Source organism: Geotrypetes seraphini, chromosome 2 (genome assembly GCF_902459505.1).
Source record: "Geotrypetes seraphini chromosome 2, aGeoSer1.1, whole genome shotgun sequence".
In the NCBI taxonomy this organism is placed as follows: Eukaryota; Metazoa; Chordata; class Amphibia; order Gymnophiona; family Dermophiidae; genus Geotrypetes; species Geotrypetes seraphini.
Window position 1 is genome coordinate 159,964,380 of NC_047085.1, and position 24,122 is coordinate 159,988,501.

The 24,122-nt window shown below is 42.4% G+C and overlaps 2 protein-coding genes across 5 annotated transcripts in view; one reads left to right on the plus strand and one right to left on the minus strand.

The window, feature by feature from the left end:
• The window catches only part of FAM210A (family with sequence similarity 210 member A), a 58,508-nt gene extending 42,984 nt beyond the window's left edge, over window positions 1-15,524 (minus strand). Inside the window, exon 1 of one of the 2 annotated variants that reach the window (XM_033934159.1) lies at window positions 15,373-15,524. The gene's annotated coding sequence lies outside the window, so the exon portion shown is untranslated. Of the gene's footprint in view, window positions 1-10,479; window positions 10,501-15,372 lie in introns of those variants that run through there. The other variant, XM_033934160.1, reaches the window with a different exon arrangement.
• A 5-nt stretch (window positions 15,525-15,529) lies between these two features.
• RNMT (RNA guanine-7 methyltransferase) overlaps window positions 15,530-24,122 on the plus strand; it is a 97,167-nt gene continuing 88,574 nt past the window's right edge. For 2 of the 3 annotated variants that reach the window (XR_004538386.1, XM_033934157.1), the window contains exon 1: window positions 15,605-15,754. The gene's annotated coding sequence lies outside the window, so the exon portion shown is untranslated. Of the gene's footprint in view, window positions 15,551-15,604; window positions 15,755-24,122 lie in introns of those variants that run through there. The other variant, XR_004538387.1, reaches the window with a different exon arrangement.

A 24,122-nucleotide genomic window follows, 5' to 3' on the forward strand; every position in this document is an offset into this window, starting at 1 on the left:
AGCATGCGTCTCCCGCGCGCGGGAAGGGACAATCGCGCCCAATTTACAAAGTTGGAGACCACCAGGCGAAAAGAAGTATACACCCGAAAAACTCAAAATTTAAGCTCCATAGATAACACGAGCGAACTGTCCCAAGTGCAGTGATTCAGAAATAATCAAGGTGGGGAACCACGCGACAGCACAGCCGCAGTTTTCACAGAATTTACAAAAACATAACCCGCAGAACTCAGGACACCAACAACAAACCCTGCAGTTCCAAGACAACTGCAAAAACAAAACTCACAGCTCCAACACCACTAGAAAATAGAAACCACAGTTGAAATTCACAAAAAGAAATACTCACAACCTTGTGGGCAGGGCTGGCAGACGCCGGCCGAGCCCCACAGGAAGGGCACATTCATATATAGTAATTTAGGTCTCTTTCACTTTTTTTTTTTTTTTTTTAAGGGAAAGAAGAAAAAGAGAGACCTAGGTATACCCTCTATCACTGGAGGGAGGGTGAGGCAGGGACAAGGGAGGGCCCAAGTGTAACCTCTAAAGCCGGCACCGATCAGCCGGACACCCCTGTCTCACTGAAGAGAAGATCTCAACAGGAGAAAATAAAGGCCCAGTCACAGCCAGAGTCCAGGAGCTAGGGGAACAGCGACCACACCTGCTGGGAGATAGAGAATACTGGGTAATCAGGAGGAGTGCCAGCCAATAGGACCACCTGTTAATCAGTTTCTCTATCTCCGCCTTCTGGTAGATGTGGGCTATCCCATTGGTCTCTGGATTCATCTGCTGCTGTTGCTAGGGAAAAAGCATTTTCTCCATAGACAAATTGGGAAACCTTTAGTAAATTACACCCTTAATATCTTAAAAATAAACACTTAGTTCTTTTATTGTCACCAAATATACAATGTTTACATTTAGAGGGAGAAAGGATCTTGCCTTACTGCATTTCCATGAAGACATAGTTTTGTGAAATCCAAAGAGCCGACATAAAGTACTCCTATTTTCCAGGCTTGAAGCCTCTAAGGCAGCTTTTTTAAAAATAAAGATGAATTGATTGACTGACACACTGATTTGTTCATACATGTTGCCTCAGCCCCATCAGTTCTTTTATCTACAGCTGGTGTACTTTTTGCAAACATAGGAGGATCAAAGAATTGATTTTGAGGGAGACAGCCTTTTTGCAGGGTGTGTGCGAGGATTCAATTTATACAAAGGGATTGGTCTATACCAGGGTTGCCCAACCTCAGCCCTCACTCGGTCAGGTTTACAGGATTTCCCAAATGAATATGCATGAGATGTATTTGCATGCAATGCATGCAAATAGATATCATGCAAATTAATCGGGGAAATCCCAAAAACTTGACTGTATTATTTCTCTCGAGTATCAACATTGAACAACCCTGGTCTACCTTGTATCACAATCCATGCACGCAGTGCCCTGTGCCAGTCACTCACTAGATGATGGAGGAAGAGGAGCTGGACATTTATGACGCATTTATGATGGGGCATCCTTGGAAAATCAGGGGCGGGAAACTGCATGGGGATACCAGGAAATTCTTTTTCACTGAAAGGGTGGTTGATCGCTGGAATAGTCTTCCACTTCAGGTTATTGAGGCCAGCAGCATGCCTGATTTTAAGGCCAAAAGGGATAGACACGTGGGATCTACTCACAGAGAAAGGTAGAGGAGGGTCATTGGGGTGGGCAGACTAGATGGGCCGTGGCCCTTATCTGCCATCTATTTCTATGTTTCTGTTACTGAGAACTGGGCAAAATGGAAGCTGCTGCTTGCACTACCACAAAAGCCCTAGTTATACAGGAATAAGATAATATAGCATACTAGTGTTTTAGACCGTTACATTCGTTACAGTTACGGGTGCTAGAATAGCCCCACCTATACCCTGACCCTGACTCTGACCCCACCCATGCTCCGCCTCTATCATGCCCGGACCCTGCCTCCCACTGATCCCAGTCCCACCACCTCAACTTTCACCATTTCCTTTGTACCCTTTTGGCCCTCCTGACAGGGTTTTTTACTTACCCGAGGCGGCAGCAGCAGTCTTGACGTACCAACCTTTCCTCCCTCAGTGCCCCAAACCAGCAGTGGTCCTACCATTTCCATTTCTCCCTTTCCTGTCCCCCTCTGTTCTTCCCCAAGACCATCTCTCTCTCCTGCCCCCTCCACACTCCCTGAAGTCTATCTCTCCCTATCCCCTAACATCTCTCCTGGTCCCCCTAGTAGCCCCTCTGTCCTTCTCATCCATCTGTCTCTGTCTCTCTCTCCTCACCTCCTGCCTCTGCGGAGCTCTCGCAACTCCTCCTCGTCCTCCTCTAGCCAGGCTTCAGCCATCTTCCGCCGCGGCCTGCAGCCGCTGACAGCCACCGCAGCCGACATCCGCCTCGAGGGATTCTTGCGCATGCACACTCCTACCTGCAGTGCCCTATAGCGCATGGAAAACGGGAACACGCAGGTGGGAGTGCGCATGCGCACTTAGGGCTTTAATATATTAAATGCAAAATTGACTTTTAGGATCTTCTCCCCCTATTGATGGCTCTGTGGGAGAGAGAGGAGCCATGAGGCATATTGGTGGCACTATCTGAAGGAAAGAGCTTTCTAGCAAGCAGTCCTTTATAGAATTCAGATTTTGTTGTGTCATAGTATCCTATGGGATCCTGGGATATTTTTATTCAATTGACCAGTTCTAGGCCTGAAAATAGCACAACATTTTAGAGTCTAGCAGTATTTTCTTGCTGGACAGATAACTTTAGTGCAATATTTGAAGCAACCACCAGACTCCTACGCCAAGTTTGGTGCTAGGCAGCTATAATCTGTTTTGATTCGATTATAAGTTCTATTGAGCAGGGAATGTCTTTTACATGTTTAATGTCTAGCAGCATTATAGAAATAAGTAGTAATAGTAGTATGTTTGTGTTATGGGTAGACTTAGGGGTCCTTTTATCAAGCTGCGGTAGGGGTTTAATGCGCGTAATACCGCGTGTTAAACCACCTGCCGTGCTAGCCGCTAACAACTGCATTGAGCAGGCGTTAGTTTTTTAGCCGGCTATGGGGGTTAGCGCATGATGAAATAGCTGACATGCTAACCCTGTTAGCGCGGCTTGATAAAAGGACCCCTTAGGCTACACATTTGAAGGCCCTGAGGAACTGGGAGAAACTGTAGCGTCTTCTAGCAGCTTTGAGATGACATTAATTGAGCCTATGATGCTTGTGCTTGAGAGGCATTCTTTGGTCACTGGTGCTTTTGTTTTGAAATGATGAAGGGAGAGATGCCTCTTTTGTCTTAAGGTCAGTTATTGGGAGGCTGATTTTGTAAAATCACACACAAAAAAAAATATATGGAGGTTGTTCTTTGTTTCTATTCTTTTGTAAATTTCCTGTTTACTTTTTCCATAATATAGCATGTTGTCTTTAAGTTTTGTGTGCTTACAGGAATCCTTTTTGTTATTTATAGCCTTGCTCTGTTATAGAAACATGAGAGCAGAAAAAGGCCAAATAGCCCATCTAGTCTACTCATCCACAATAACCATTACCTCTTCCTCTAAGACAGGGATCTCAAAGTCTCTTCTTGAGGGCCGCAATCCAGTCGGTTTTTCAGGATTTCCCCAATGAATATGCATTGAAAACAGAGCAAGCACATAGATCTCATGCATATTCATTGCGGAAATCCTGAAAACCCGACTGGATTGTGGCCCTCAAGGAGTGACTTTGAGACCCCTGCTCTAAGAGAACCCATGTGCCTATCCAATGCCTTCTTGAATTCAGACACAGTGTCTCCACTAGTGCTGCCCGATTTGAATCGATTCACCGATTCTCTTTGGGTGCATCAATTCGAATCGATTTGTTTTGGAAGAAGAGAAAAAAAAAAGTTGAACTTACAGATTCGTTGGCCCCCCTCACTAGAGACCCGTTCGGGCTTTCCCTCTGCCACCGGAGCCCTGTCATCTAATGTAACTTCTGGTTTCGCAAAGTTACATCAGAAGCAAGGACTCCGGCGGCAGAGAAAAAGCCTGAACGGGTCTCTGCGTGCAGATCGGTGGCAGCAAGGCTCTCTCCGCCCTGGCCAGAAGTATTTCTCCTCCCCGGCCAGGCAAAAGCGGCGGTCGTGAATGCGATTCACTACCCTGCTGCTACTCCAGGCAACTTCTCTCTATTCGGCCGCCCAAGCGGAACCGCAGTGGAGAGAAGACGCAAGGAGTGGTGGTAGGAGTGGATCGCTAAATCACTACCGCCACTGGCAACTTGTTGTAATGTCAAAAATAAAGGTAGGTGGGGGTGGCAACGATGAACTTGGGGGAGGGAGAGAAGAAATAATGGATCTAAAAACAGGAGAGGCAGAGAGATGGTGGACAATGGGATTTAGGGAGGGAAGGAACAGAGAGGGAGAGAAGTTGGACACAAGGGATGTGTGTAGGGGGTAGAGATACTGGATAGGAGGGTAGTTAGAAAGAGAAAGTGAGAGCTGGTGAGGAAGGAGGGAGAGTGATACTGGATGAAAGGATAGTTGAGAAAAGGAGAGATGGTGGATCTGGGGATGGTGGGGTCCATCGCTGCAGCTAAGGGAATAGAGACGAAAAAAAAGGAAAGATGCCAGACCTCCGGGGGAGAGAAGGGAAACGGAAGGGGAGGACAGAGATGGAAAATGGATGGTTAGCACACAGAAAGAAGAAAATGACAAACGGGCACGAGACCCTGTCAAGCGAGTTATCAGAAGACGTTTGTCGCATAGCCTGGGACCAAAATGATTTGAATAATTACCAGACAACAAAATGTAGAAAAATAATTTTATTTTCTGTTTTGTGATTACAATGTGTCAGATTTGAAATATGTATCCTGCCAGAGGTGGTGTTAGACTGCAAATGTGAGCTAGGATTTAACAGAGAGGAAAAGTCTTGTTTGTTTATTTTATTTATACCACAGCGCCAGTGTGCGTGGGACAGGGCTAAATGGATGGAATGGGTGAAGAAGCTATAAAATAAACCCACCAGGATGTTTTGAAAAAAAAAAAAAAAAAGCACCCAATTGGGCAGGAAAATCGAATCGGGCAGCACTAAACTCCACTACTTCCTCTGGGAGACTGTTCCACACATCTACCACCCTTTCTGTATAAAAGTATTCCCTTAGATTACTCCTGAGCCTATCACCTCTTAACTTCATTCTATGCTCTCTTATTCCAGAGCTTCCTTTCAAATGAGACTCGACTCATGTGCATTTACGTAGGTATTTAAACGTCTATTATATCTCCTCTCTCCCACCCCTCCTCCAAAGTATACATATTGAGATCTTTAAGTCTGTTCCTATATGCCTTATGGCAAAGACCATGCCCCATTTTAGTATATCTTTTTGAAGAGGCAGTCTCCAGAATTGTACACAATATTCTAAATGAGGTCTCACCAGAGTCTTATACAGGGGCATCAATACCTCCATTTTCCTACTGGCCATACCTCTTCCTATGCAACCTAGCATCCTTCTAGCTTTTGCCATCACCTTTTCAACCTATATGGCCACCTTAAGATCATCACATACATTTCAACAGTTCATAGACGAAACCACGCGAGACAATCGTGCGCAGACAGACCTGCCCAGACAATCGTACGCAGGAAGTCAGCGTGCTGGATTTCAACACTATTTTAAAGCGCTGTGAGGGGGTGTGTGGGGAATCCCCCCACTTTAGTTAGAAATGTTGGCGCTCCTGTTGAGGTGTGTGGGAGTGAACCTCTGCATTAGAGGAAACAGCCCCTTTCCCTGTTTTTTTTAGGGAAAAATTACTGTTTGCTCTGTAATGGACAATTCCCTCACCCACCCCCAAAGGGAGTAGCAACATTTCTAAGTAAAGTTTGGGGGGTTCCCCCCCCCCCACACACCCTCACAGCACTTTAAAATAGTGTTGAAATCCAGCACGCTGACGTCCTGCGCATCATTGTTTGGGTGGGTTTATCTCATGTGTGATTATCTCATGTGTGATTATCTCATGTGCTTTTGACTGGACACCCATTTGATGAATTAGAGAAATGTTTCTCTCATATTTTCTTTTTTTCTGATTCACTTTTAGTTTTTTCTTATATTAAATACTATTTATAAACGATGGATTGCATTATTCATATTCAAATGATTATGACTCTACTGAGGATACAAAAACCTCCAGCGCTCGCAGCTGTCTGATTTTAAGAATTTCTCTTTGTCAGAATTGCCTTTTGCGAGCTATCATTGGTTCTTTGATCCCCCATACTCTAACTGTATTTCATTTTCTTAACTTTAACTTTTTTTCTGAGTATTAGTCACTGTATCAAAGTCATAATCTTAATTATTACCACCTAGCCACTTTTACTGGACCCAAAAGCTTTCTGGCATTTCTATATACTTAGCTTTGGTGAACCATTCTTAACGTTGGTGCTTAACACTCCCAGAATAATGCAATCCAAGGTTTATAAATGGTATTTAGCATAAGAAAAAAGTAAAAGTGAATCAGAAAACAAGAAAATACAAGAAAAGCATTTCTTTAATTCATCAATTTTTTTAAACAAGAGAAATTTGTCATTGACATTAATATTGTAGGCAATAGTGTCACCTTATCATCACATACAATCAGACCCTATTTGGCCACCTTAAGATCATCCTTGTTAAATGAAAAAAAAAAAAAAAAAAAGAAAGATCTTTTTTAAATTTTAAAGCAGTCTCGGTGTTCATAGTAATGTAATAAATGATGGCAGCTAAAAACCAGCATACCAGTTCATCTAGTTTGCCTAGTGGAAGTTGGCTAGAATTATAATCTGGGGGGTAAAAACAAAAGCAAGGCAAGAAAGATGTCCTAATCAACCGGTATGCAAGTTTTATTGTTAAGTTCCATCAAGGATCCAAGTTTCAGCATCAAATGATTCCTTCATCAGGGGACGCTGCACTCTCTCTTCCAGTTTCAGATTTTGCTAGCACTTCTTTGTCAACTTCAATATGGCCATCAGACAAAAAGCATAATTGAGACTAGTATCCCGCGCAGTAGCACAGAGTACACCAACTATGCCATTGTTTAGGATTGTTCCTTCTGCTCTGTGTAGGTTTTTTCACACTTCAAAAAAAAAATGTATAAAGTGATTGCTTAAATTTCATCCTCTTGTTATACACTTCTCCCTCCGTATCTGCGGATTCGCTTATTCGCGATTTTTTGGCTGCTGACTCCACCCCCCAAAATTACATCATGATTAAAGTTCCTACCCAAAAACAGCGCATCATCTCCTCCGCCAACCCAGCGCATCATCTCCTCCGTTAGCCACTCTCGCCTTTCACAGCACAGAACTGAAGAAGACAGCGCAGGAAACGCAAGTGCCGAGCGCTTTGAAAATGGACGCATCCTTCATGCAGGCCCCCACCTCCTCTCGTTGCGACACAGAGTGGAAGCAGAGCCTGCACAAAGCCCAGCCAGCAAGATCAAGAGAGCTACTCACATACTTGGCATCCAGCACACTCCCAGGTACATTCAGCTCTAGTTTTTGCTGTTTCAGTTGGAAAAACGCTGGCTACTACAAAAAACAGCAAATAACAAAAAGTTATTTGCGATTTTTTTCAAATTTGCAGCCATGATCCGCCCGCATACCCCGCAAATACGGAGGGAAAAGTATATAGCAATCTTCTACATTAAATTGCACTTTTTTATTTTTTAAATTCTGTCACAGCTTTTGTTCTAATCATTTCCACCAGGAGGGCATCCACTACTCTTTCCATGAAAAAGTATTTCCTGATAGTGCTCTTAAAGTTTACCTCCATGCAGCTTCATTTCATGCCCCAATTTTACAACTTCCCCATCTTTGAAAAAATGTGTAAATATGTTTCAAATATTTACACATTTTTGCCTCTTCCTTGTTTCCTATAAGGCAGGGGTGTCAAAATCACATAAGGGGCCAAAATCTAAAACACAGGCTAAGTCGAGGGCTGAATTTTTTTTTTTTTTTTTAAATAATCTTTATTCAATTTAAAATAATTTCAATAAGTGAAGAACAATAAATAAGATATGAGATGGGGCAGGGTGGTTTATAAGTTTAAAATATGTCTAAGTGGATAAATGTGTAATTTTATGTTTAAAATATGTAGTGAATTACGGAATTATGATAGATCTATAGATTCTTGAATGATAAAGAATAATTTGGGTGGGAGGGTTATTGGTCTGTAAGAATATTCCAATATTTTAAGTGATGTCTATAGTGTAAATGTTTTATTTATTGTTCTTCACTTATTGAAATTATTTTAAAATGAATAAAGATTATTAAAAAAAAAAGACAATGCAGACAACTAGAAAGAAAATGGAGGAAAAACAGTCAAGACTCCACAAAAGCAACATGGAGAAAACTGAACTGAGAATACAAAAACAAACAAAAAAAACCATACTATACAAAGCAAATAGGAGAAGAAACCCAAGACACAAAAAAACTATTCCAACTACAAAAAGAACTCACAGACACCAAACCCTACCTGACAAGCAACAATGTCCCACACCCACAGCCACCATCTTAGCAACATTCTTCAAAGAAAAAAATCGCAGCCATAAGATCCACCTTCAATGGAACACCTATGCACCTAGAAGAGATCACAACACCCTCCACAGAAGAAGCAGTTGCAGCAGACAGAACATGGTCCCACTTCTCACCAATACTATGGTCAGACTTCAACAAACTCTACAACAAATATAGCCAAGCAACCTGCAACCTCAACCACTGCCCCCCGTACACTATTTTGCACCATACTCTTGCAATGGATACAAACCCTACTAACAGACGGCCTTTTCCCAGAAGATCTCAGCGAAATCATCATCACGCCAATCCTGAAAGAACCCAAAGGAGAAACAGACCAACCATCCAACTACAGACCAATAGCCTCAATACCACTTTATGTCAAGCTAACGGAAGGCCTCGTAGCCAAAGTCCTAAACTCATACCTAAAGAACCACAACCTACTCCACCCAACACAATCAGGCTTCAGAACCAACCACAGCACTGAGACCCTACTTGGCTCACTCATGGACACCGCCAGACAACACCTCAGCACAGGAAAAAAAATGCTAATTATCCAACTAGATCTCTCCGCAGCCTTTGACCTGGAAGACCATAACATCCTTCTACAGATACTGGACTCAATAGGAATCAGTGGTAAGGTACTATCATGTTTTAAAGCAGTGATCCCCAATCCTGTCCTGGAGGACCATCAGGCCAATCGGGTTTTCTGGATAGCCCTAATGAATATGCATGGAGCAGATTTGCATGCCTGTCATTTCCATTACATGCAAATCTCTATCAAAGCGAGTTTCCAGTATTTCCTATGGGGAAACTCTCTTTGATAAACGAGCATTTTGGATTACGAGCATGCTCCTGGAACGGATTATGCTCGTAATCCGAGGTACCACTGTATACAAAAAGAACACTTGAAACAATAGCAACTTGGATGAAAGACCACAAACTAAAACTAAATCCAGACAAAACAAACTTCATCCTACTCGAAAATAACAAACCCCTAACAAGCCTTGTCATAAACACTACAATATACCACATCCAACCCACTTTAAAACTCCTGGGAGTGCTAATAGACAGAGGCTGTACAATGCAGCCACAAATTCAACAATATAATAAAAAAAATCATTTGCGGTCATGAGAAATCTGAGGCAAATCAGAAAATTCTTTGACAGAAAACAATTCCAACTCTTGGTACAATCCCTAATCCTAGGTCTAATAGACTACTGCACAGCAACCATGATAAAACAATACAAAACACAGCCCTAAGACTGGTCTACTCACTGAAGAAATATGACATCACAGAGGCATACCACGACTCACATTGGCTCCCAATACAAGCGAGAATACACTTCAAATTTTACTGTCTACTATTTAAAGCTATAAATGGAGACAGCCCAGTCTATTGGAACAATCAACTAGTTCAATCCACCTCAACCAGACATAGGAGAACCCACGCACCATTCACACACCCTCCAACCAAAAACGTCAAACGAAAAAAAACTGTACGACAACCTCCTAGCCACTCAAGCTATAAAACTCGACCCACAACTCTACAACCTATTGACCACAACCACAGACTACAAAACCTTCAAAAAAGAAAAACCCTTCAATTCATAAAACACATAAAACCAAACACACACCTGCAACCACTACATATGAACTTCTAATATCATGACAACTCAGATGTAATCCTTAACAACTCAAAGAAATGTACAAACTACTCCCTAAATACTTCTAATCTCTGGACAAACCATTTGTAATCCGCCTTGAACCGCAAGGTAATGGCGGAATAGAAATTCCTAATGTAATGTAATGTAATTCCAACCTTTGATTCTTCTCAACTAATTACTAATTCTTTAAATCACCACCACAGTACACAGATTTAGCAGGGTTAGGTAGCATCATATCTAGAACCAAACAGCATGACTTGTAGCCAACAACTTGCCAAGAAAATCTTCCTTACAAACCCAGCATACCTTAAAATCCCAGGGGACCAAAGCAGATCTTCATGGTGTGGGCATACAGGTCTAGGATTGGGAGAGCAAGCAAGCCCTGTTTATTCGGCTTCCCTTTTATACTCATCACCAGGTGGCTCATTAACAGCACCTCCAACTCATACACCACTTGTCCAATGGCTCAAGATTGTTGGGGCAAGAGTGTTAGCCAAAAACTCATTAGCAACTTTATTATAGCTGGTACAGTAGTATAGAAGGATAACAGCTGGATACCCATTTCATTGCCAGTTCTTTTTATTAAGGACTGATCCTGGTACTAAGTAGCAAGATTACTGACAAGAAAGTCAGCTAGAAAGAGAGTGCTTGTGCAGTTTATTTTTTGTATGCCTGTAATTTGCCTCTATCAATAGCTCTTTCTTTCCAATGACTCTTTCAGTTTCCTCCAGATTTCAACATTCCAATTACCTTCATTTTTCTGCATTTTGTTCAGGGCAACATATGTTCTACATTTCTCTTTACCTGAACATTGAGAACTTTGGATAGTTCCATCCATTTCTTCACATATTGACCTTCATTTTAGGAGGATTACTTTTGCTCCTCCTGCTTTACAGCCATTGTGCTTAATAAAGAGATTATGTCAATCTATTTCCTAATTTCAACTTTAGCTTTTATTTATGGAGCACTGAAGTCTTTTCCTAATTGATGCATCATTGTAGCTTTGCAAACAGGTGTTATTAGTTTGGAGCTTTCTTCTAAACTTATCTTGAACACATTTAGGGCTGGATTCTGTAATGGGCACCTAAAAAGATAGGCGCCTATTGCATGTCAATCATTCTTAGGTGCCCATTACAGAATCGCACTTAGCGACACCTGACTTAAGGAGCCTATAATATAGGCTAGGGTTCTAAAGGCCTAAGGTGTCTAAGGGGAAGATTCTCAAAACTTAAATGTGCCTTTAACATGCTCGCTAAACCAGTTCCAGCCGGTTTAGAATGCATGTATTTTAGCGGCGGATTATCAAAACAGTTTAAGAATTTCGTAGCGGTCTCTGATTCTGCTATGCAAATGTAGTACGAGGTCATTAATATTAAAATGAGCACTCCGAGTGATTCTCTATCATTGCCGAGTGAGTCTCTAACTTCGTTGTATCACATTTGCGGCCAAAATTCATCGTCAAGTCTGATCCGTTGTAGTTTTACTTTCTGATCAGTGCCTGAGGCACCGACAGGAAAGTAAGGTTTGACAGCTCAGACACACCACGCAAATTTAAAAAAAAACAAACCAAAAACCCAAAACCCACCCCAAATTGAAGATATGCAGGAGAAATGGCCTCTCTCTCGCAGTGCTCGCACAACCACCTGTTCCCCCCCCTCCCAACGGCAGCAGAAGGGATGCCTACTTTCTCTCCCACCATGCTTGCAAAACCTCCAGACATCTGGCATTAGGAGAGATGCCCACTCCCTCCCATCGCACAACCCTCTCCCCTCTGGAAGCGGAGAGATGCCCTCTCTTCTGCAACCATTGCACAACCTCCTAACACCCAACCCTAGAAGCCCAGGCACTTAAGGCCCAATCAGAGCCTTAGGCCCTTCCCCAGCACATCCCAGGATACACCAAGAAGGGGTAGGAGCTGTGCCTGCCAGCTGGAGCGGTAGGCATCCCTCCGGCCGTGCTTCATCAATAAGATAGGGAGGGGCAGTAATGTCAGGGATTGCGAGATGTGGCAGGAGAGAGTGGGCATCTCTTCCGCTGCCAGGGGTTGATGTCCGGAGGTTGTGCGAGTGTGGCTGGAGAGTGGGCATCTCTCCTGCCGATCTTCAATTTGTTTGGTTTTTTTTTTTAATATGCGGGTGTATTCTGCACACGTGCTGATCGTTACCACAAGCAAATCATCTCATGTAAATTTAGCAAGCCTACGTGAACATCCATGAACCTCATTTGCATACGGGGTCTTTTGAGATTGACTTGCCTTTTTGAACTAGTTAAAATAGCGACCTTGGTAGCAGCCTGTAAGATTTTACCGTTTAAGTTTTGAGAATCTTCCCCCAAGTCCTTTAGAGAATCATGCCTAGCAATGCCTAAATCACTCTCCACCCTAAACATGCATATTTTACTGTTAGGTGACACTAGATGCCATGCCGTAGGTGCCTCAATAGCCCTCAGGCTTCCATGTGTCTAATATTTAAGTACAGTAGGTATCTCTGTTTTTGAAGGTAAAAAAAACCCAAAACAACCCAGAGTTGAAATGTGATTTGAGCTGGGTTCCCTAGGTTACAGTCTACTACACTAAGCACTAGACTACCCTTCAGACCAGTTTGCTGCTGTACTGTATTCAGAATGCCTAAAATACCTGATATTGTCAGGAAGCCTACTTTCTCTTTCCAGTATCGCTTGAGGGGTGTGGGAGATAGAGTAACCACTAGGGGATTAAAGAGGAGCAATTGCCTTAATCCCGTGGTCAGCCACTCAGGGATCCTTTTTAATACCGTGGACATGATTGAAACAAGTCTAACTTAGGATATCCTTTTTTTTATTTGGACTAGTACTGCCCGATTCAAGTAAAAAATTTTCAATTTGATTTGGCCTATTGAATCAATTTTCCAATATGATTTGATTCAATTTGCTTTTCTTCTTTCTCCGTACTCACCATCCATTGTCCATCTCTGTACCTTCCCTTCCACTGCCATATCCAACATTTCTGTTTCTTTCCCACTGTATCATCTCTCTCTTTCTCCCTGCCTTGTGCCCTGGGTCAAACCTCTCTATTCCTCTCAATGCAGATTTCTCCCTTCCTCCCCTCCATTATCATGTGCAACATTTCTTTCTCTCCCAATGCACCATCTCTCCCTGCCCTCCACTCTATGTCAAACATTTCTCCTTTTCTCTTCTCCATGCATGTTCCCTTCCCCTCCACCATATGCATGATTTGTCCCTCTGACCCCTTTCTACATCTTTGTTGCATCTCTCCTCCATCCCATGCCCAACAATTCTTCCTCCCACCCCCCTTGCAGCAACTTTCCCTCCTTTCCTCCCATCCCCCCACTGTGAGACCTGACATTCCTTCAGGTCTCCTAAAGCAGCAGCAGCTCCTAAAGCTGGCAGAGGCAGCACTGAACAGGCTGCACAAGGCCTGCCCCACCAGGGCTTCCCTCTGTTGCATCAGTGATGCAGCAGAGGAAGACCCCATGGGGCAGGCCACAAGAAGCCTGTTCAGAGCACTGCCTCTGCCAGCCGGCTACTACCGCTGCTGTTTTAGGAGGCCCAGAGGTATGTCAGGTCTCACTGGGAGTGGGGGTGTTGGTCACTGAACTGGAGAGTCCGATTTTTTGGGAAAAATGATTAAATTCGAATCTATTCACTGAATTGCATTGCAAATTGGGCAGCTCTACTTTGGACATTTCTTCTCATTTCATTAATGCTGTTGAACATCCTAAACTGGACCCTTCCTAAATATACCCACTTATCTGGATGAACTGCAGTGTAAGACATTCAAATTCTGCCTTTGACAAGTCACAATTTGGAAATTTTTGACAGATGGACTATTTTTGGCTATTCTGAGACATCCATTTGCTTTGAAATAAGCACCATAGTCTTGGTTGGAGAAATTGGTCTACTTAATCAGTATTTTAATAAAATGTAATTGTGATCTGGTAATGTGGTTTATGCCTCAGCTATAGCGCAATTCATGTTTTCCACTGCTTCAGATGTGTATACAGAAAAGCAGTTTTTAAATATACTGTATATAATCTTTCCATTTCTGTTGTTAATAGCAGCAAATAGTTGTATGCCATGAAGCAGTCCCACCATCATTCAAGTTTTGCCACAACCAAGATTCACAACACGCAAAATAAGTCAGAGCAGGACAATTCTGCACACTCTACCTTATACTATAAATTTATTAACCAAAAATCTTCTCTGTAAGATGCTAGAAAGTCCTTCTAGAACTACCCTTATAAGGTGCTTTCTTAAAGCAGGAGTCAGTGCATCAAACATTCAACTCAACTATTTTTCTGCTGTACAATTCCTACTCTGTATAGAAAAATATAAGAGCAATTGGATTACAAGAACAAGATATTTCTTTATATAAAAATGCAGGACTAATAGACCATATAATATATTTAGCTGAAGTTTGAGCAAAGAACCTGAACAAAAAAAAATTCTAAATTTACCATATAAATGTTGTATGTTTTCATTTTGAAGCTGATTTTGGTATATGTTTGCCAACTCTGTGGCCCTGCTTACAGGATGTACAGTGGCAACATTCAAGAACACCTTAGATAGATTTAAGTCACTGTATAACCTTCTTTTATAAAGGTGGGGGGGGGGGGGAACCACTAAAGTAGCAACTTGCTTGGCTTCTGAAAGTCAGCCTCTGGATTATTGTGACCACTTCTCAAATCTCTATTTCTAAAAAAGAAAGTAGAGAAAAGGAATAGCAAAAAGATGCAACGCCTGCATCAAAGGACACGGGAGACAAGTCTGAAGGACCTAAGCATTCAAATATTACAAAAAGTACGAATATACCACACAAACAAACAAAAAAAACAAACAAACGTTTTTCTAGAAAAAAGAAAGTTATACTATTATTTCTATAACCCATTAGAAATATGCTACAGAAATAAATCATGGCTACGGCACAATGGTCAAACGAAATAGTCTCAAACAGGGTCACTGTGCAACACCCCCCTCCCCCCTCCGGTCTCAAAGCATTTCTTCAAAAAACTATTGGCAGCTGCATGGAATAAGATGCACCCTAAAGCAGAGACACAAAGTCACGCCCGTTTGATCACTCTCGCACACCGAGCACCCCTCTTCGCATGCGACCGGCATCTCCTCCCCTCCCTCCGGTCTGCCAGCTCTCTCTCTCCCCGCCCGGTCCACAACCCAACACCTCTCCCCCTAGCCCCAGCCTACCTTCAAACTCATGCCTAAGATCACCCGCCACTGGCCGCGCAGCTTCCCTTCTCCAGCGCCCCGCCTCCTCTGACGCTATTTCTCTCCCTAGGCCACGTTACGCCCTGCCGGAAACAGGAAGTCGCGTCAGAGAAAGCTTGGTCCGCTTAAGAAGGGACTAAAAAGGCTTTAGATGAAGGTGGGCTAGCGGAGGACTACGAGCCTCGGAGTTTGTTGCTGGTGGCTTGAAAGATTCGGGGGTCCCCGCCCTCCTCTGACGCAACTTTTTTTTTTTTTCTCTCCAGCATCCTGTTCTTCTCTGAAGCGACTTCCTGTTTCCGGAAAGGCGGGGCGTACCAGAGGGGACGGGGTGCTGGAGAAGGAGAGCTGCGGGTGATCTGAGGTATGGATGGGGATTGAGGGAGAGCTGTTGGATCGGGGAAAATAGAAGGGAGTGTGATGATGGCAGACCACTGCGAGCGGAGACTGGTCCCGCCCCTCTCGGTCCCTGAATGCGTTTAAGAGTATGAGGGTAGCAGACTGCGGCACTTGGTATCTCTGCATCGGTAGCTCCTGCACTCTCGAGGGCTACGTTTTCTAAGCTCGAAAGAGCACGATGGCACCGACTCAAACTGGGTGTCCCAGGTGGAGAGAGCACAGATAACTGTGGTGCAGTGGTGGATACGCACTTTATTTCTTGTTAAATTAGTGGTCCAGTGACGATAGACATCTTTGTTGTTTTGATTTATTAGCATAAGCCTAGTTTTCTTGCTTGGGATGAGGTTGCAGAGAGTGAATCGTACTGGGATTGGACAAGAGGGGAATAGTCAATACTGTATTAGCATACCAGGATTTAGGAGGCAACCTTCCCCCACCAGCATACCCCAGAGTACCTATATCTTTTAGATTCCACACAGTTGTGATTTATTTTATTTTTTTTAGCTCTGCAGTATAGCGACTATTCTTGGAGGTGAGGCGTGGTCTAGTGGTAGAGCTGCTGCCTCAGCACCCTGAGGTTGTGGAATCAAATCCCAGCGTGGCTCCCTGTGACTATGGGCAAGTCATTTCAAATCCCAGCGTGGCTCCCTGTGACCATGGGCAAGTCATTTAATCCTCCTTTGCCCACTGCTTTGAATGTGTAAACGCACACAAAAAAGCGGCATACAAGTCCAAAGGAGCAAACATGGAGAATACATTCAAAATAGTGTTCCATACTTGAGACCAGAAGTGGTCAATTGTAAATCCAACTGTGCATTCCACTTACAATTCATTTCAGACTGGGCTTTGTTAGCCTGAAGGATTTTATATATTAAGGATGCTGATTTTGTAGATTGCAAAAGGGATGTGCAAATGGAAGTAACGTGGATATTTCAGAGTACTTACGTCAGTGGTTAACAAGCTATGAAAAGTATCTTTAGATTGAGTTAGTAAAAACCAAATTGGTTCTTGTTTAGGGTCTAGGTCATACTTATCACAAATAGTCTGAATGGAATCGAAGAACCATTTTCATAAAGTTGTGAGAATAACCAAAGGTTTGCTGCACACCATGCATTTCTAGTTCTACAATAAATTTTGCAATCAAATATAGAAGTATACCAAAGAGAGATACCTATTATATCTGTCCATTTCTGATGTAGATGAATCATAACATTATTGATAGCATGAGATGCTGCTCTTAATATGCAAAAACTGTCCTTGTACTTAAATCTGTCCATAGAAGGAAGTAAATGTAAAGGGACATTACCAATCAGATCTTTTTCAAAATGAAGTTAGCAATAATATCTTTTAAGAACCAGAATTTTGCCTGCAAAATTTGAAAAGCCCAGTGATACAACCTAAAATCTGGTAGGTTTATGTCTCCTAAAATTCATGGTAGCTTAAGTTTTTGCAATGTATGAATTACAATTATGCCATATAAATTTAGGTATTAACATGTCAATTTTCTTCTAGAAAGAGTCTGGGAATGAAATAGGAATCATACTAAGTATATATATACAATTGATTTTTGGTGCTAGGACCATTTTTATAGTTTCAATTCTACCCCACCAGGTTAAAAAATAGAGGAGACCATGGATGAAAAAGATCTGAACTAGAGAGTGGCACGGTTGCTGTTACCTGCGGCTAGCTGCGGGTATCCCGCTGAAACGGGGGGGGGGGGGATGGTCGCCACGGTGATAAGGCCATTCACTGCCCCGTGGAGCGGTGAATGGCTTTGTCTCTGCGAGAATGCATGCAGTCCAGCAGCCCCCCTCGCTCCTTCCTGCTGATCGCCGCCGTCCATCCAGTCGCCACCATCCATCCAGGCATCTCCCTCCCTCCCCCTTACCTATGTTGCAAGTTTTAATTTTCTTTCTACAAAGCAGCAGGAGCCTTGAAGTCACGTGGGGCTGCTGAATTTCTCCAATAACACAACAGGAAACAGAAAGTAGATGTCTCGTTTTGAGGAAAAAAATAAATGGTCACGTTAGCCATAGACCAATGCAATCAAATATCTTCCTTATAAAAATGCAAAAGAATAGTCATATAATAAGTACAACTTGAAGAGCTCTCGTATTTGGATGTTAATGTATGCTGTTACTACAGAAACTTCTATGACATTTGACCCTTATTTTCAGGCACTGTTTGCTGACATTGAAAAACAAGACCAACTTTTTCAGGAGGGTTGAAACATGCTTTTTCGAACAGAACTTGTTCAAAAATGTTTCAGATTACTCTTTTGCAAAAGCTGGTTGAAAATATCCCACTTCTGATGAGTTTTGAAAAATCACAAAATTTAAAGTCAAGAGGATAAGAAGCACTGTAAAAACGCTAGAGCAAGCTTGGTCCCTTTTTAAGGACACTGTCACCGAGGCGCAAAATCTATATATACCGCGTATCAACAAGGGATCCAAGAGGAAAAAGAACAAAAAACCAGCGTGGCTCACTGTAGAGGTGAAGGAAGCGATCAGAGACAAGAAAACTTAATTTAAGGAATGGAAAAGGTCAAAAATGGATGAAAACTGGAACAAGCACAAACAACAACGCAGGTGCCAAAAGGCGGTAAAAGGGGCCAAAAGAGACTACGAGGAAAAAATAGCCAAGGAGGCGAAGAACTTCAAGCCGTTCTTTCGATATATTAAGGGGAAACGACCCGCGAAGGAAGCGGTGGGACCGTTGAATGATCAAGGAATAAAGGGAGCGCTAAAGGAGGACAAAGCAATCGCTGACAGACTGAACACGCTTTTTGCGTCTTATTTACCGAAGAGGATATACACAGCATACCGGAACACATCAGGCTATATGCTGGAAGTGAAAACAGGAAACTGACAGGGTTAACTGTCAGTCTAGAGGAGGTATGTAGGCAGCTTGATAGGCTTAAGAGCGATAAATCCCGGGACCGGATGGCATCCATCTGGGGGTCATCAAGGAACTGAAAGGGACCATAGCTGAACTGCTTCAACAAATAGCCAATCTGTCGATCAAATCGGGAAAGATTCCGGAAGACTGGAAGGTGACGAATGTTACACCGATCTTCAAGAAAGGTTCGAGGGGAGATCCGGAGAACTACAGACCGGTGAGTCTGACCTCGGTACCGTGAAAGATGGTAGAGTCACTGATAAAGGACAGCATCATTGATCACCTTGACGGACATGGGCTGATGAGGACCAGTCAGCACGGTTTTAGCAAAGGCAGATCGTGTTTGACGAACTTGCTACACTTCTTTGAGGGAATAAATAGACAGATAGACAAGGGCGATCCGGACGACATTGTATATCTGGATTTTCAGAAGGCGTTTGATAAGGTTCCGCATGAACGACTACTTCGGAAAATTGCAAGCCATGGAATTGAGGGTGAAATACTCACGTGGATTAAAAACTGGCTGGAGCATAGGAAACAGAGAGTGGGGGGTAAATGGACAATACTCGGACTGGAAGAGCGTCACCAGAGGGCCGCCGCGTGAGCGGACTGCTGGGCATGATGGACCTCTGTTCTGACTCAGCAGTGGCAATTCTTATGTTCTTATCATAAAGTAATATGATTAGCTTATAAATTGAAATCATATATTTGAGAACAAAGTCATGTCACAAAATAATAAATATTTTATGGGAATAGCTTCATTATTACAGGAGCCATAGAGGGCTAAACTTTGAAATTTTTTAACACATCCATTTTTTGGCCCACTTTGAGACTTTTTACGTAAGTCGGTTTCAAGAAAATAAAAATCTGCATTAGTTTTGTTGATTAGATCGTATAAAGTTGTATAAGATTGCCAAGAAGACTGGAGGCCATCCTGGATCTCAGGTCGGTCAGCGTCTTTCTGCAGATCCCGCACTTTCGCATGAAGACGGTGCGTGCTATTAGCTGCAGTGGCTCTGGGGGAATTTCTTGCTTATCTTCATATTCCCAGGTCACAGGAAGTATCTGAGATTTCATGTTCTTCAGCACTATTTCCAGTTTACAGCCCTTTCCTTCGGGTTGGTGACGGCACCCTGCACCTTCATCAAAGTGATGGTGGTGGCAGTGGCAGCTTATCTCAGCAGAATGGCTTCGTGTTCATCCCTATCTGGACGACTAGTTGATCAGAACTACATCCAGAATGGAGTTTGAGAAAGCTGTGGAGACTGTAGTGTCTCTCCTCTACAGTGCTTGGGCTGAATTGTTATTTCAATAAGAGCCAACTAAAACCACTGGAATATCTGGGAGTTTATTATGACATGCTACAAGGTCGCGTTTTTCTTCCCGAGCCATGCAAACAGACACTCCAGAAACAAATCGGAGATCTCTTGAAGCCTCCAAACCCTACTGCTTGGCAGTATCTTCAGGTGTTGGGGTCCATTGTGGCTTCCCGGGAGGTAGTGCCCTGGGCCAGTGCACATATATATCATCTACAGCAGGGGTGTCCAACCCGCCCCCCACTCGAGGGCAGTTTGGTGTTTCGTGCGGCCCCCTCGAGAACGATGTGGCATTATCCTCTGCCACCCCCGGGTGTTTACTTTCTGGCCAGCTCCCTCCTCCGTCTTGCTGCAGTGTGTTTTTTTATTTTTCTGTTCAAAGCCACTGGCAGTGGCTCCTATGCGCCTCCCGCGGCTGACCTGGAAGTGTTTCCTGTGACGACGTGAATGCAATACTCCAGGTGACGTCGCACAATGGAGCGATATAGGGACATTATAACAGTCTTGTTAACAATCCCTTTTTTAATCCTAGCATCTTGTTTTCTTGTTTGGCCGTCACCACACATTGGGCGGAAGGTTTCATCATATTGTTTACAATGATACCCAGATCCTTTTCTTGGGCGCTAACCCCCAAGGTGGACCGTAGCATCCGGTAACTGATTTGGGTTATTTTTCCCAATGTGCATCACTTTGCATTTGTCCACATTAAATTTCATCTGCCCCTTGGATGCCCAGTCTTCCAGTTTCCTAAGGTCTGCCTGCAATTTTTCACAATCCGCTTGCGTTTTAACAACTTTGAACAGTTTAGTGTCATCTGCAAATTTAATCACCTCACTCGTCGTTCCAATTTCTAGATCATTTATAAATAAGTTAAATAGCACCGATCCCTGTGGCACTACTCTCCTCCATTGAGAAAAATGATCATTTAACCCTGTACTCTTTCTGTTTTCTATCCGATAACCAATACCTAATCCACAACTGAACTTTGCCACCTATCCCAAAACCCTTTAATTTTCTCAAGAGCCTCTCTTGAGGAACTTTGTTAAAAGCTTTCTGAAAATCTAATAATAATAATAATAATAACTTTATTCTTCTATACTGCCATAGTCGTGAGACTTCTAGGCGGTTCACACCGAAGAGAGCTGGACAGTCAGCGAGTTACAATATGTAGAAATCCGGGATACAGCATATAGAATCTTACAAAAGGTAGTGAGATATAGCATATAGAAACTTGCAAAAGGCAGTGAAATACAGTATATACAGCAAACAGAATCTTACAAAGGCAGCGAAATATAATATATTGACTGTTAGCAAATGTTAGACATTTCAGATTTAAAAGCAGGAGTGGGCTTATTTAGTGTTAGGTGTAGATACTTTTATTAGGTGATATTTCTGTTGAATAAGGCAGTTTTTATGACTTTTCTAAAGGCATTATATGTCAGTCTTGCTCTATTTATGTAGCTGTCTAACCAGTGTTGTTTGTTTGCTTGGTACATAAAAGTTCTATCCAGAAAGGATTTATATTTGCAGCTGGTAATGCTTGGGTATGCAAATAGATTGCTGTTTCTGGTTTGTCTTGTAGGACTGTATAGAATGAAGTGAGGTAGCAGGTATGTAGGTGCTAGTCCCCAAACCAGTTTGAAACATATGCAAGAGAACTTGAATATTATTCGCGCCTCCATTGGTAGCCAGTGAAGCAGTCTATAGTAGGGGCTAACATGGTCGCTCTTTTTCAATCCAAATATCAAGCGGACCGCTGTGTTTTGGACAATCCTAAGTTTCCTTACAGTTTTTTTGGGTATACCCATGTAAACGATATTGCAGTAGTTCAGTGTTGAAAGCATTAGTGATTGCACCAATAGTCTGAATGATAGTGGGTCGAAATATTTTTTGATGGACCTTAATTTCCATAGTGTCAGGAAACATTTTTTTACCACTATGTTCGTGTGTTCCACCATTGTCAAATGTGTGTTTAGTGTGACTCCCAATATTTTTATTGTTTTAGTAATCGGGTAGTCATGATCTTTTATATGTAGCGTTGTATTGGTAATTTTGTCTGTTGGGCTTGCAAGGAAGACTTCTGTTTTTTCTTTGTTTAGCTTCAGCTTGAAGTTTATTGTCCAATGTTCTATTTCGGTCATAATATGAGAAATGTATTCTGAGGTCTCGTTTGTTATGCTGTTCACAGGGATTAAAATAGAAATGTCATCTGCATATATGTAGTAGATTAGGTTTAGCTTTTTTAGGAGGTGTCCTAGGGATGATATGTAGATGTTGAAGAGAGTAGGTGACAGTGGTGAACCTTGTGGTACTCCCGAGGGGTTTTTCCAGGTGTTTGAGTACGTCCCTCCACTAATCACCCAGTAAGATCTTTTTGTTAGGAAACCCTATATCCAGTTTCTTACTCTTTCCGTATTTCCTATTCCGTCTAGGCAGTGTAACATTATTTCCTGATCAACAAGATCGAAAGCGCTACTAAAGTCTAGTTGTAAAATTAGTGCACTTGTTCCTTTGCTGAATAAGCCGTATAGGTGATTAAGCATCGAGGCTAGGGTTGTCTCAGTGCTAAACCCTTTTCTGAATTGCGATTGGTGTTCACTGAGGATGTTATATTTGTCTAGATAATCCACTAATTTCAAATTGACTAGTCCTTCGAGCAGCTTGGTGAATAAGGGGATGCTTGCTATTGGTCTGTAGTTGGTTTTTAGGGCTAGTGAGTTTTTTGGGTCTTTTGGAATGGGTGTGATTAGTATGTGCCCCATTTCCTCGTGGAATGCTCCTTCAGTAAGAGTGGTTGCTATCCAGTTAAATAGATCATTTTTAAAATCAAGTGTAGCTGCTGTCATGGTCTTGGAAGGACATACGTCCAGTAGGCAGTTTGATTTGGTATATTTGTTGTAAAGGGTTAGGTATTGGTGCCAGTTTGGAGGTTCAAAACGGTTCCAGAGCATGTCTACTCTTGTTTCTTTTTCGTGGGGTTCTGGTTGGAAATCAAAGTTGGGTGCAGGTGAAGGTATTGTCGCTCTTACATCTAAGATTTTGTTTTTAAAAAACGTGGCAAGAGTTTCTGCCGGGGGTGCACATTCATTATTCTGTAGCATGATTTGGGTGGTGTCTGTTAGTCTGTTTACCAACTTGAATAGTTCTTTGCTATTTGTTTTGGGTGTCCCTATTTTTTGTGCGTAATATGTTGTTCGCTTTTCTCTGATCAGATTTTTGTAGATTTTCATTTTTTGTTTCCAATGTATTTTGTCTTCTTCTTTGTTTGTTTTCTGCCAGGTTCTTTCTATTTTTCTCAGTTCCTGTTTTAGAGTTAGTAATTCGGAGTTGAACCATTCATTTAGTTCCCTTTCTTTCTTTTTGTATGTTTGGAATGGTGCTATTAGATCTAATATTTCTTTTCTAGATTTTGCACATCTGTTTGGGAAGTTTTATGTTTCCTCCATTTTGGGTTGTAATTCGTAGCGGGTCCAGAATTCTATTGGGTTTATTTATAGTTCCTCTTCTGGTGATTGTGGCTGGGTTTGGGTTTTTTCTTTTATACTTTGGTTGGGGTGATTTTTTTTTTGCCAATAAAGATCAAAATTACAGATGTAGTGATCTGACCAGATGCATTCTTTCCAGGCCCCTATGCTGTATTGGATCTTTGCGTCAGGGACTTCTTTTTGCGAAAAGGTAATTAGGTCTAGTTGGTGGCCTTTTTCGTGTGTTTTCTCTGGTTTTGATACTGAGAAACCAAGGGTTTTTAGGAAAGTGACAATTTCTATCACATTTGGTTTATCCACTTGTTCTAGGTGAACGTTCATGTCGCCCAGTAGTAGGTTATATGTTCCTTTTAGGGTGTTGGTGGTGAGGTATTCGAAGAACTCTTCTCTAGTATTAGACCACTTTTTGGGGGGGATGTAGAATAGTGTCACGGTTAGTGCCTCTTCTAATTGTGTGTTGGTGATCTTGCCGGTTAATATTTCTAGGTCATTTGTGGTTTTTGAGTCAATTTTGTTATACACTACATCAATAGTCTCAAACTCGCGGCCTGGGGGCCACATGCGACCTGCCAGGTATTATTTTGAGGCCCTCTGTATGTTTATCTTAATCACAAAAGTAAAATAAAACAGTTTT